This window comes from Pagrus major, chromosome 6, assembly GCF_040436345.1.
Source record: "Pagrus major chromosome 6, Pma_NU_1.0".
NCBI classification, from domain to species: domain Eukaryota; kingdom Metazoa; phylum Chordata; class Actinopteri; order Spariformes; family Sparidae; genus Pagrus; species Pagrus major.
The window spans coordinates 34,961,477-34,974,424 of record NC_133220.1 but is presented as its reverse complement, the minus strand read 5'-3'; the positions used below and the strand labels follow the sequence as shown (position 1 = coordinate 34,974,424).

Sequence of the window (12,948 nt, the reverse complement as noted above, 5' to 3'; positions counted from 1 at the left end):
AATTGTGTTTTTGGAGTTCGAATTGCATATTCATGTCCTTCCAATCTGTCTTTTAGGCTGTGTGTTGCATGAAGCAACCATAGAAATACTCCTAACAGAACTAAAAATGTAGTGTTGGAATTGGCCAACTCATTGAGATAGTCAGTGTTTTGATGCATTGGACATATTGAACTTGTGAGTTACAAGCAGTGTTACCATATTATTTGCATGAACTATCTGGAGAGCCATTGCAAAGGAAGCCAAAAAATACTGGACCAATCAGCAGTCTAGATGTGGCAAATGTTTAGTTGCCAAACTCATGCCAGACATGTGACGAATGATGGATCAGAATTATCCACAGTATACTGGTGTGATTATGGGAGCCAACAGTGGCTTCAAGTACTGTTAAAAGGAGCTTGTTCTCAGAAACAGCTCACATTTGGTTCACTGGGAAAAGAACACTCTGTAACACCTGGTTGTATTTGGCTCAGCACTTGATTGTGTTTAGGAAACCCCTGGACAGACGGACGATGCTCCAAGAAGTGAATTAAAGACTGAATATCGATATCACAGCCTGTGTCATTGTTGACAACCTGCAACATACTGTGCCAACACTAAAGAAGAAATGACATTCATACTGGCTGCTGTGACTGGTGAAACTGTTCCCAAAGTTTATTTTAATATGAATTTAGTTGCCTTGCTGTCATGCTGTGAACATTTTGTACTACTTTGGGTTGATGTTGAAGTTGGCCTCTTCCTGCATGTTGCCATTTGTCAAACGCGTGCTGGGTGGCAAGACGTGCGACCAGACATGGATTTACACTGTGTGATGGAAGTGTCATCTTTCTGTCTGTGTTGGCAGATGGATACTCTGTACAATGTGTTTGGAAGGAATGCACACAGCCAAACAGCTTGTATGCAGGTGGGGGGGGGGGGGGGGGGGGGGGGGGGGGGGGGGGGGCATCTCTCTCAGTGAGGAGATGCCTGAAAATAGCAAATTCTCCCTGTGACTCTCTCTGTGCATACAAAAAAATCAGATGATCTGAAATATAAAAACAGCAACTAAACAACAGCAAAATTATAAAATGTCAAGAGATTGTCTTTTACCAATGATTTACTTTGTGCACTCCTGCCAACCTACTGTAACCATCCTTGTGGAAAAACCTTAACCGCCAGTTAACCAAACAACATCCCAAAAAAGAACGAACCACAGACCAAACCAGAGAACTGAAAAAGCCTTTTTTAAAAATGCTCATTAAACCTTAAAATCTAAAAGTGTTGGATTAAAAAAAAACATGGATGAATTTGTTACTCTAAAGATGCATTCAGCCTGATTGTGTCTGAAGAAAGTGGCAGGAAATCCTTTAAGTTATGCAAAAATGTCATGCTATCGGGTGGTTGACTTACTCCACAAACATTGTTGGTGCATTAATTACTACCTGGTAAGAACTAACATCTGGGCAGTTGGTAAATTGAGTATTTGTAGAGAGCAAACACAAACTGCACAACCCTTTAAAGTGGTCAATTATGCAAGACCAAAATGTATTTCTAATTTGATCTGGGTGCATCTGGAGAACCCTCAGCAGCTGCAGAGGTTTAGTGTAGTGGAAGCTTCTCATTATAATTCAAACACTGCTTAGAATCATCTGAAGACCATGAATATCCAATATACAAGTGTTATAGCAATGTGGACAGTAGGTGTTGAGATATATTGCTCTGGAACAAAGTATGATGCATGGATAAAGTGACAATCATCCCTATCCTGAGGCCTCACCTTTTGTGAGGGAAAAACAATAGCAGATGAGGAAGTCAGCCAGTGTTTTGTCATGAGCAGAATGTGATTTCAGCAAACCCAAATCCCAAACCCCCCAAGCTGCTGCAAAACAAATGTAAAACGGCCATAAAACAACAGCCTGCCAGCTTTGGTGACCAGCTTTAGGGGTGACTTTCTGAGATGATGAAAGTCAAATCTGAGCATTGAAGCAAAGGATTAATAAGAAAAAGCCCTAGTCTGACTCCACTGTTTACTGAGCCATAGTAAACCCTCAGGGTTTAGGCTGGACAAAGACTGAGGATGGAGGTAACACTGCATGATGAAAGAATAAACACAGATCCATGCACAGCTCTTTAGCCTACTCCTTTGTGTTAGTTTTTCATTGCATTGTAGGAGTTGCTTTGTTATGAACTGGTTTTGCTCATTTTCCTTCTTCTGTCCTACTTCAGCAGATTACATTTCCAACCATGCCTTTGTAAAGCTTTGGAAACAGGAAAACAGGCAGGGATTATTTGTTTTTTTTCAATTGAAGGGGGTGGGGGATGTTGGTTAGTTAATTGACCAAAGTTTCAGGTTTGGTTCCTGGGTGCAAGTTCTTGTTGTGCCAATGCAGCTAAAACATTTATGTTTCAAAAGAACTAGATACTGTGTTTGGAGATGGAGCCCAAATTTGGGCACATATGTCAAAAAGATTTTCAGGTCTCTTTAGGCCTGGGAATAATACTCAATGATCAATGATCTTTCTCCAGAATCACTCACCCCCCTTTTAAACCTCTTCTCTGGTTGTGCTGGCTCACTTTCTGCTGATTTCCTGTAGACAAAAATGTTTCTGATGCAGCCCTTCGTTGTTGTTTTTCAACCACTCTCTTGTAAGGTCTGTTTCAGCCAGTGTGCATGACATGATTTGCAAATCCAACAGTGGCCACCACATCAACACTGTCTACAGCCCAATTCTGTTCCTGACTTTAATCAAAAGGGCACCAGGTTGACCAAGTATGAAGAGAAGGTGGCCATTACTTCTCACCTAGTAATAACACATTTACAGTTCATCAATTCATGAACAAAAAAATATGTATATGACGGTTTTCCAGAGGCAGGTAAACTTGCTAAAAACAGGTGATTTCCTCCCATTGCCAGGAGATGAGTTTGCCTTTCTGTTCTTTCTTGTGTGTCTTGTTCATCATCATGAACGAGCCAGAAAAGAAAGAAGCAGATCATTTACCTCATCAGACTACATCAAAAAGATGTCAAACTCGTTTTAAAAAGTTAACCTTATCAATAATATTCTGAATTAGACATACTGTTGTTTTTTTTCCAGAGTTGATGATGGAAGTAGCTAAGGAGTAAGACATCTCACCTCTTTCTCTGCTTAGAGTTGCACATGCACAATACCGATCAGGCAGCTGGCAAGGATCTGGTACTGACATGAAAGTCACTGACAATGTAACTGTGTAACTGTCTGTCTTTCAAACTAAGCGCTGACTGAACGATATTCAAAAGCTGCTTGAACAGAGGATGGAAAACTATTAACAAGCCGGCGTCCTTAACTTCACCCATCATAGCATCACACCTGACAACCATCAAATATTAGCGTGTCCACCAGGGTTTTGTGTTTTCAGAAATCGATTGGAGCTGGAGCCAATAAACAAATATGACTACGGCAGAGTCATTTGACGGGAGGGAACACTGATTGTATCCATTCACATTAATGACAAAAGCCAGATGTTAGTGGGTGGTGTCCAGTGTGACAGGAGTATATTAGTGACACCTTTTACCTTACACACAGTAGTTTGAGCCATTGTTATCATAAATATACATGTTTAGCTTTAAGATGTTGATGAAGGACTGGACTTCTTTCTTGATGACTGGGGAACATTATGAGTTTCACAGCTGTGATAGACTTACTCTGTATTGAGTGTGTGATGTTTTCTGCCGACGTGTGCAACTTTATATTTAATTGGGCATGTAAAGGTGTTTTGCACGGGTTTTGATCATTTGGGGCGACTTTTTCTTCAGTTTATTCTACCTACAAGATGTTTGGCTATATTCAAATAAATGTAGTAGTATGATGGAGACTGACAGGGCACTGAGTTCGATAGGCTCAGCTTGACACAATTATTGATAACTGAATGTCAAAACCAAATATAATTTCAACTTACAACTAAGGTGACTTAGGTTATTATTCTGTCAGCTCTGTAAAAAGAGACTTGTTAAAGATTACATTATTTCTTTTTGAGAGAAAACTTTAAACATTTAATGTAATAATATCAAAGCTAATTTATTTTATGACTCCTATGACTTATCATAATTGTAAACATGGTTCTTAATTAAGTGAAGTTTGTTAGATGAAGTTAAGTTGGGACTGCTACAAGTGAGTTCTACATTTGACTGTATTCAGTCTCCCACAACTTTGATCAATGAGAATAGATTAAAATTGAGCTTATCTTTGGTTAAAAGATGGAGATTTATACTTGTCTTGAATGATGTCTGCTCATCGGGAACCATTTGGTACAGGATGTTGGTCTCAGTATGAGTGACTGCTCTTTGGTTCAGTGCACCCCATGATCACCATGATTAGTGCCAGTAGCGTTGGCAGAAATCAAAGTGTGGGTGGGCACAGAGGATATTAGGTGGGCCTACCTAACCTTAAAAACAATCCTTCTTATTGGGTTCTGAAACACATTTGATCTAAAATAGGACATTACAACTACTTGCCTGAATGCACATCAGTTTAATTAAACAAGCCACATCATAGGTAATGTTACAGGCACCGAGATGAACATTAACAGCATCAGTATCAAGTGCATGGATACAAGTACACAACGGCAACAACATGCGCAGTAACCTTAAAAACCAGACTTTAACATCTAGCTGGCAAGGCGGCCTTATAACCACATGCACCACGCACATGTGCTCTGTTATTGGCTGCGTGGCCAGATAATTGAAACAGTGATTGACTGTTATTAATTAATTAATTAATTAATCATTGACTACTATTCAGTGGATGATCCATTAAGAAACCTTCTGATTGGGTGGGCATGAGGGCCCAGGCCCACCCACAGCTACGTGGCAGGTTAGCGCTGAATTACACCAATAAATATGCTAGACCATCATCTTTCTATTATAGCACATGAGCCTCGATTACACTTAAAATGTTCATTCACATCTGCATCACTCAGTTTGTTGTGTCTGTTCCCATAAACAGGCACAAACTGTAGTCTTATGGGAATGATCCATAGCAATGGATAGCATGGGTGAGTATAAACATCAACTAAGGAACTAAATAGGAAAACTGATACGGTGCGCTGCTGGGTCTCATGGTTAATTATGGTTCATTTTAAATATAGTACATTATCAATTGAAAAAGCCTCTGTTATTTTTAGATTTTCTAATATCCAGAATATGTAGGTTAGAGTCTTGCTAACATTTTGATTGCTGTAATCTTCACAATAAAAATTGTGGCCAAAGAGCCACATCAACATTTTTCAAAATAAATTACAATCTAGTTATCTTTTGTGTGTCTTGTTTTGTTTTCCCTGCTGAAAAAAAAACAAAACAATGTACTGAACGGTGGATTCTGTGTACAGCTACATCCCTATTAGGTTAATGTTTTATAGTGTTTCAAAAGCATCTCAATGATTAGATCAATGTGTAATTATGACCTGTTTCACAATGAAATATAATTATGATCTTCTTAAAACAACAGTTAAATGTATCCCAGATGTCTAAAAACTTGTTTCTACCAAATGCATCCCAGATTTTATCTGGATGTGTAAATGTATATTACCATGCAAATCACCAGATCACTATTTTACATTCTAACAATACTAAATCTTTTGAAAGACCTCAAGGAGACAAGGCAACCCATATGGCTGTATCTTATCTGCTTTCTGGAAATGTTGGCACACTTGCACACAATGCCAGATGGGAAATTCTATAAAATTCCCAAATGTCCCACTTGGAACTGCCACAAGGAGGCTGGTCTCAGCAGTACTTCCCTGTTAGCAACTCACGTTTAGGGTGAATGTGATGCAAGACTAGCATGGGATAAGTCATGTTGGTTGTAACATCTGAGACACATTTGTTTTCTCTAACAACACACACATACACACATGTCAGGTGCACAAAGTGTATACAAGTGTGGCAAGTCCACATTTCTGTCTGAAAGGAAGGCATTTTAGGTGAGTCGTTGTGTAAGAGCCTGATCATCGATCCACTTTAAAAGAGGGCCCAAAGCAACGGCTGTCACTCCTGCTGACCTACTTCAACTAACATCCAAAACAAAGGACTAGCAGAAAGATGGGATAGAAATAAAAAATGAAGAGGCAGAGACAGACAATAACTACAGCTGCCATCAGTGTTAATTCTCTTTCCAACCTCCTCCTTTTATCTTTCTCCATGATGTTTTCTCTGGAGAGTTGCGCAGCAAAAAGGGAACACACTGACTTCAAAAGAGGCTTTTAAAAATGTTGAAAAAGACTGGCTTATGGTCAGGAATCAATAGCTATAAAACAGGAAGGATAAACGATGCCCCCATCTCTCTTCCTTGGCTCTTCGTTGAGTCATTTCCCCCGTTTCATATTCCATTGGTCTTTACATAATTTACCATTAGCTGACTTTGAATTCTTGTTCGTTATCCTTTACTTTCTATTTGTCAAAGTTTAACTAAAACAACTATCAAATGGGATTATTAATATCATTTGTCATGGGCATAATCTACAGAGCCAAAAAAAACCCTCCGGAAACAGGTGTAGTGGTGTACAGCTTGGCTTTCATGTCATCTGTGGCGTTTACTGCCCACAGGAGACAGCAAAACACAACAAAGTCTTTGTTCTCTACCAGGTCAGGCTCTGCTTCCCTTGAAGGACCTGACACACAAAGGTGGGTCCATTAGAGGACTAATAGCTGAAGTTGAACGTATACCTTGTGTGAGAAGGCCTTTCCACCAGACTGCATTCAGGCTCTTCTAAAATCGCAAAACTTTCTGTATCCTCAACGGTGTGCAGCAGAGGGCTGATGTTAATGGTGCTTGTGTGGGTACTGTATTGATGTGTCATTCACATGATGACATACTATGACAAGAGCTGCATTGTAGACAACCCCTGGACGTGTTCAACAACACAAACCCTTGCATGCTCTTATACAAGACAATAGACCAATCAGACTGAAAACAGAATTTAGATTAAGAATGATCTTCTTCCAAGATCTCTGAGTCGGTAAACGCAGCTACATCCATGAAAAATACCAACATAAAAATGACTACAAAAACAGTGACAAGCATGGATGAGATCAAAGTATATTATAGATCACAGATAACATCTGTTAAATCGATATATTTCTTCAATTTATGAAAAAGTGTTAACCTTCCCATAGCCACTTCTGCGTAGACTGACACTGGAATGGCTTTAACCTGTTCAGTTAAATTACAGTTATTATTGTGTTCGCCCAAATCAGACAAAAAAAAAAAATCAATTTGTATGGAGGCTTGGAAACAAGAATCACTTTAGAAAATACTAAACAAGAGGAGTGCTAAGTGCTGTATCGTAGGCAACTGGACTTGTTTCAGTTTGTTGAAGATGTTTCACCTCTCATCCAAGAGGCTTCTTCAGTTCTAACTAACTGGAGGAGAGCTGCAGGCTTTTAAACTCTGTGTGGGAGTGTCCTTACAGAGTCGTTAAGGACACATGTAAGCTCTGAGTTTCAGAGTCATTAGGGCCACTTGTGGGTCGTTGATCCAATCGACCTTCATGTGGGTTGCTAGGGCTAGGTGAGCCCAGGTGTGAATGGTTGTTAAGCTGTCTGGGGAGGGAACTCAGTACTGCATTGTAGGTGGGTGATCAAGTAATGTCTTAGGCCACCTCCTCTGTTCAAAGACAGTCGTTCCAGTTTGACATAGATGGATTCTTTTATTCCTCTTTCAAACCATCTGTCTTCTCTGGACAAGATGTTTAAATTGTTGTCCTCAAAGGAATGATTTGTCTCCTTCAGATGTGAGTGGACAGCAGAGTGTTGACCTGAGGAGTTGGCCCTCCTGTGTTGTGCCGTTCGTTTATGGAGAAGTTGTTTTGTCTCCCCAATGTACAAATCTGTGCAGTCCTGGCTGCATTGAACAGCATAAACTACATTACTCTGTTTATGCCTGGGTGTTTTGTCCTCAGGATGGACAAGTTTCTGCCTCCGTGTGTTGCTGGGCTTGAAAACTCTTCAAGAAACTGCAACAAGTACAGTTGCCTACAATATAGCACTTAGTATTACCTGGATGACTGAGAACCTTCATCAACATAAGGCCCAGAGGCAGCACATGTTGGTCAGGTATTGCTTAAACCTTTGCTACATTGCAAAAAATATCCAGTGATTTAGTCAGCCTTGAGGACATACAGCAAATCACAGCCTCAGTTAAAGGTAAACTATCTTCACTGATTTCGTGAATGGTTCAGGTGGAGAAGAGGATGGAATGGCTGGAGGACGCAGTTAAAAAAAATGAAGGTGTTGCTGGAGATTAACCCCGTCGCCACTAAAGCGGAGGTGAAGGACCTCTGTGATAAACTTGAAGATGTGGAGAACCACAACAGACTCAATAATCTACAATTTGTGGGTGTCCCAGAAGGTAAAGAAAGCAGGCATATGCTGGTATTTACTGCGTCCCAATCGTGGTTCGCTTCCTGCGTTCAGCCGACAGAGAGCTAATTTTATGCACCACTCGAAATAAATCTGAGCTGACCTGGCAAGGTAACCATATCATGATACTCCCAAATTTGTCACTGGCCACACAATTGAAACAGGATAAATTCAGGGAATGTAAGAAGGCTCTGTGGGAGCGCAACATGAAGTTCGCTCTCCTCTATCCTGCTATCCTGTGGATTGATTACAACGGGGGGCAGAAGTGCTGTGATGATCCGAACAAAGCAATGGAATGAACTGTATTCAGGAGGTTTTGGTGTGAGGATGGCCTGGAAACAGCCAGGACCAAAATAAGAGTGTTTTTTTTTGACAAAATCTCCTTTTATGAGACACGTTAATCTGGAGGATGAACTAGATTAAGGGGACGGGGGAGTGAATAGGGAGATAGATATTGGACACTGTGCAGGAGGTTTTGTTTATTTCCCCCCTTTCTTTTTCCTCCTCCTCCCTCCTGTCTACCACCATTTTATTTCCAGTGACCTCATCAAAATTTTTGATTTACATGTAGTGATAATGATGCTGTTGGTCTGTGTGGGGTCAGTCACTGGGTCAGTTGACGATCATTGACCGTCAGTTGTGTTCTGTTAAAGGGGTAGTGCAGAGTTCACTGTTATGCACTATTTCTGGCTGGTAGGGTTTTTCGAGTGGAGGGGTCTAACAAGGTTATGTATCATAAGCACATAGTTAAGGGGTGGTTACTCATGTGTATTTTTAAAATATTTCTTCACTGCTAAATTTGACAATTTGTGCATTTCCACTTGGAATATGAAGGGCCTTGGACATCCAATTAAGAAAAAAAAGATAACATAATCCGGCATGGTGGTGGGTCAGTGATGGTCTGGGGAGGCATATCCTTGTCATAGGCAATGGTACCCTGACTGCTGTTACTGGGATGACATCCTCAGAGGGACTGTCAGACCTTACGCTGGTGCAGTGAACCCTGGGTTCCTACTGGTGCAGGACAATGCCTGGCCTCATGTGGCCAGAGTGTGTAGGCAGTTCCTGGATGACATGGCCCTCTTGTTCCCCTGAGCTAAATCATCTATGGGACGTTACGTATCGGTGCATCCAACGCTGCCAAGCACCGCCACAGACTGTCCAGGAGCTCACTGATGCCCTGATACAGTTCTGGGAGGAGATCCCTCAGGACACCATTTGACGACTCATCAGGATCATGCCCAGATGTTGTCAGGAGTGCATTCAGGCACACAGGGGGTACACACATACTATTAACAAATAAAAGTCACATTATGAGTTGCCGTGATAAAATTAATGCAAAGTGGATCAGCCTGTGATTTCAACTTTTTACTTTGACTTTGGTCATGATTTTGAATCCAGCTCTCAATGAACGGTCAATGGAAACCAAAATCATCAACCCACTGAGATCTGATGTGTGATTAAAGTGTTCCCTTATTTTTTTGAGCGGTGTATTTTAGGATGCTGATGATACATATTCTTTTAAGTTTATTCACATTTGTTAATAATGTGTTTGTTTCATGATTTGCATTGTCTCTTTGACGATGGCTTGAGATTTAGGCCAGTTTATAAGTGGGTTGACCCTCTTGGTTACCGGTGGGAAGGGCAGGGTTATTTTGGTTGTTGTAATAGACTGCATTATGTATACTATGTCGTATAACTGATTTGAAAATTACAAAATAAAAATACTAAACAACTGGTTCTGGTTCCTCTCTGATTTGAAGATCTGTACGTAGTGTAAATCGGACCTCTTTAGGTTTTCAGAGATCTTTTAATTTTTGTCTGAATTTTTCTTTTAATTTCTTTAATTTTTTTAATACATTAGTTTTTAAGTCTATTGTGTTTGATTAATTGTTGCTGTTCAGACTACATCAGTAATGTGAAGACATCCCTTTAGGCTCTGGAATGTGTTGGCATGCAGGATTTTCTTTGACATTTAAAACATGAGAGATGAATTGATGCCTAAAATAACTGTTTGTTGCAGCCTTAACTTTAAACTGTTTGTGTGTGTGGGTAAGACTGTGTGAGATTTTTGCTGTGGTTTCATTTGGTTTGTTTTGTGGTTGTAAGACGTTTTGTTACTTTTTGGTTTTCTGGCTTTCTCTCTGTGCTGCATTCTTCATCATTCTTCCTCCATGACATCAGTCTTTTTAACATCTCCTCATCACCTGCTTCACATTGACCTGCTCTTCCAACTTTAAGGCGGAAAAGCCAATACTTCTCCCACATTTGGCTTGCTCTACTGCTGCTCTTAAGCAAACTCATTTGGTGTCATTATGGGACGAGTCTGCCAAGTGCTCTTTACACTGTCGAAGGAAGATGAGAACTAAAGACTTTTCCCACAGATCTTAGACACTGGAAGCATTGGAGCTGCTGTTCTCTTACAACAGTATCAACATTTTGAGGGTTTGCACAATTTCATTTATTCAGTTTAAAAAAATAAAATCCACTAATACCACTAATACTGCTTCTGTATTTAATTCAACATTCAAACATGCACAAGAGGAGTTATGTAAGCTTTGGACTTTCTATTCACAGAACAATAGAACAAAAATGTTGGACTTACAGTAGATATACTGTGATTTTGTTTATATATTTTATATATTCAGTTGTGACCACTCCGTCTCTAGCAGCAGTGTAATTGTGAACAAAATGTTAGATGGAAAAGTTCAATTAGGGAGATCCTTTCTCTTTACCTTTTTACTTATTTAAAGTCATCTTCTCCAGCAACAGTAATTAAGGAGTGCAGGGTTTAGTGAAGAATCAATCACAAACAACATATTTTGTTATTTAGGGGAATTCGTGGCTATCGTTTAATCAACAACCTCCCAGTCATCTCCTGCTGGTTCTCCCCCACCACCACCAGTGACTAAACTCTGGTGCGATCTGTCTGTATGGGCTAGCATTTAACCCTTTCAAGCACAACATGTTTTAACCTTTTGATGCACAACATGGTTAAAAAATTACCCTTGTTGTTATGTGGTTACTTTTCAATGGACGATTGTAAAGCATGTATGATGCTTTATAATTCAGGAGACGCGCTGTGATGAAACCGTAGAAATAAACCATGTTTTGGTTTATTTGAATTTTATAGACAAGTGTATCAGGATGATGTGATAGGGCCGTACTCGACTCAGCTGCTCATAGTTCAGGTTTAAAATCCCAGAGCACCATGTATAGTGTCTCTCCTGTCGGGCTCCTGACAGCGCTGTCAGAGCAGGGCCGGTCCTACACACTTTGGTGCCACATTAGGATTTGGTGCCCCTAAATCGTAGCTTCTCTTATCAGCTAACCACCATCACCTGAGCATTTTTGTAAGCTTCTGTGTTTTATCCTGTTTTTGTAATGTACTTTTGTAATCCGTCTCCAACTGACTCATCAACTTTCTGGGGCAGCTGATGAGGCAGCATTTTGTTTTCAGATTTGGGATTTTATTTATTTGTTATTCGTTTAATTTTCAGATACATTTTCATCAAACCACCTGTGACTCACTATATTGAAAACCTATCACCATCACTGGATTGACAAAGGTAGAGCCTCATATTTTTACTAGCCAAATACTTTTTCTCCAGTGAATATTAATATTGAATGTTGACATGTTGTTGATATTATAGATGTAAAATGTTAAAAACCTGTTAAAACTGCTCAACAACAAAACTTTAAACTTTGACCCAAATTCATAAATGTGTATGTGCATTTGATACAGTCAGTGTGCGTGTGTGTGTAAACAAATGAGAAAAAGAAACAGAAAAATAAAGCCCCATTATCAAAATAAGAGGAAGTTAGAGAGTACACTATCATCTAAAGTGACTTCAGTGCTTTCAGCCATATGGATACAACCCAACAATTACAAGAATCATGCAAGCACATCAAACGTCTTCAAATATGGTCATTGCACCACTGACCAATGCAACTATCTTGCACTTTGTACTTTCCTTCTCAGATCCATTTCACTACACACATAACTAGCTACAACCTATGGTAGCCACTACACAAACCACAGGTCTTCCAGCATGATTGAATTTAGCTATTTTGTCACTTCTAGGTGTGAATAGTCACTAACTCAGAGTCAAGTTCCAGCATCATTAGAAACTATCACTGAACAGAACTTGTTACTGTGCACAAACCTATGGATGTTTACAGAGTAGAAGTCGTTAAAGTTTTTAATGGCTTTGTCAACAGTGATATAAACAAGGGGAAGAAAAAGGCCTAAAGCCAGCAGGCAGTGTGTGCGCACAGAGCTGTCATCCTACCAATGAAGTCAAGTCATTATGTGAAAAGAAAACACCTCTCACATCTATTGAGACTTTCAATAAACTGAACGACTGTAACAAACTAAGTAGATTCAAATGAGTTTACACTTGTGCAATATTCATATGATATTTACTGATATTACTGATCAGTAATATCAGTAACTTCAGTTGTTTAGTACTGATATTCTTACATTTTAAGTCAAAACAACCAATGATACATACACTTGGTTACTCTGGTGTGTAATGCTTTACATAAAACCACTTATGTCAGTGGTCACGGGTTGT

General features: G+C 39.7%; 1 protein-coding gene across 1 annotated transcript in view; it reads right to left on the bottom strand.

The window, feature by feature from the left end:
• ptprga (protein tyrosine phosphatase receptor type Ga) overlaps positions 1-12,948 on the bottom strand; it is a 507,602-nt gene that overhangs the window by 100,943 nt on the left and 393,711 nt on the right. The gene's annotated exons all lie outside the window — the stretch shown is intronic.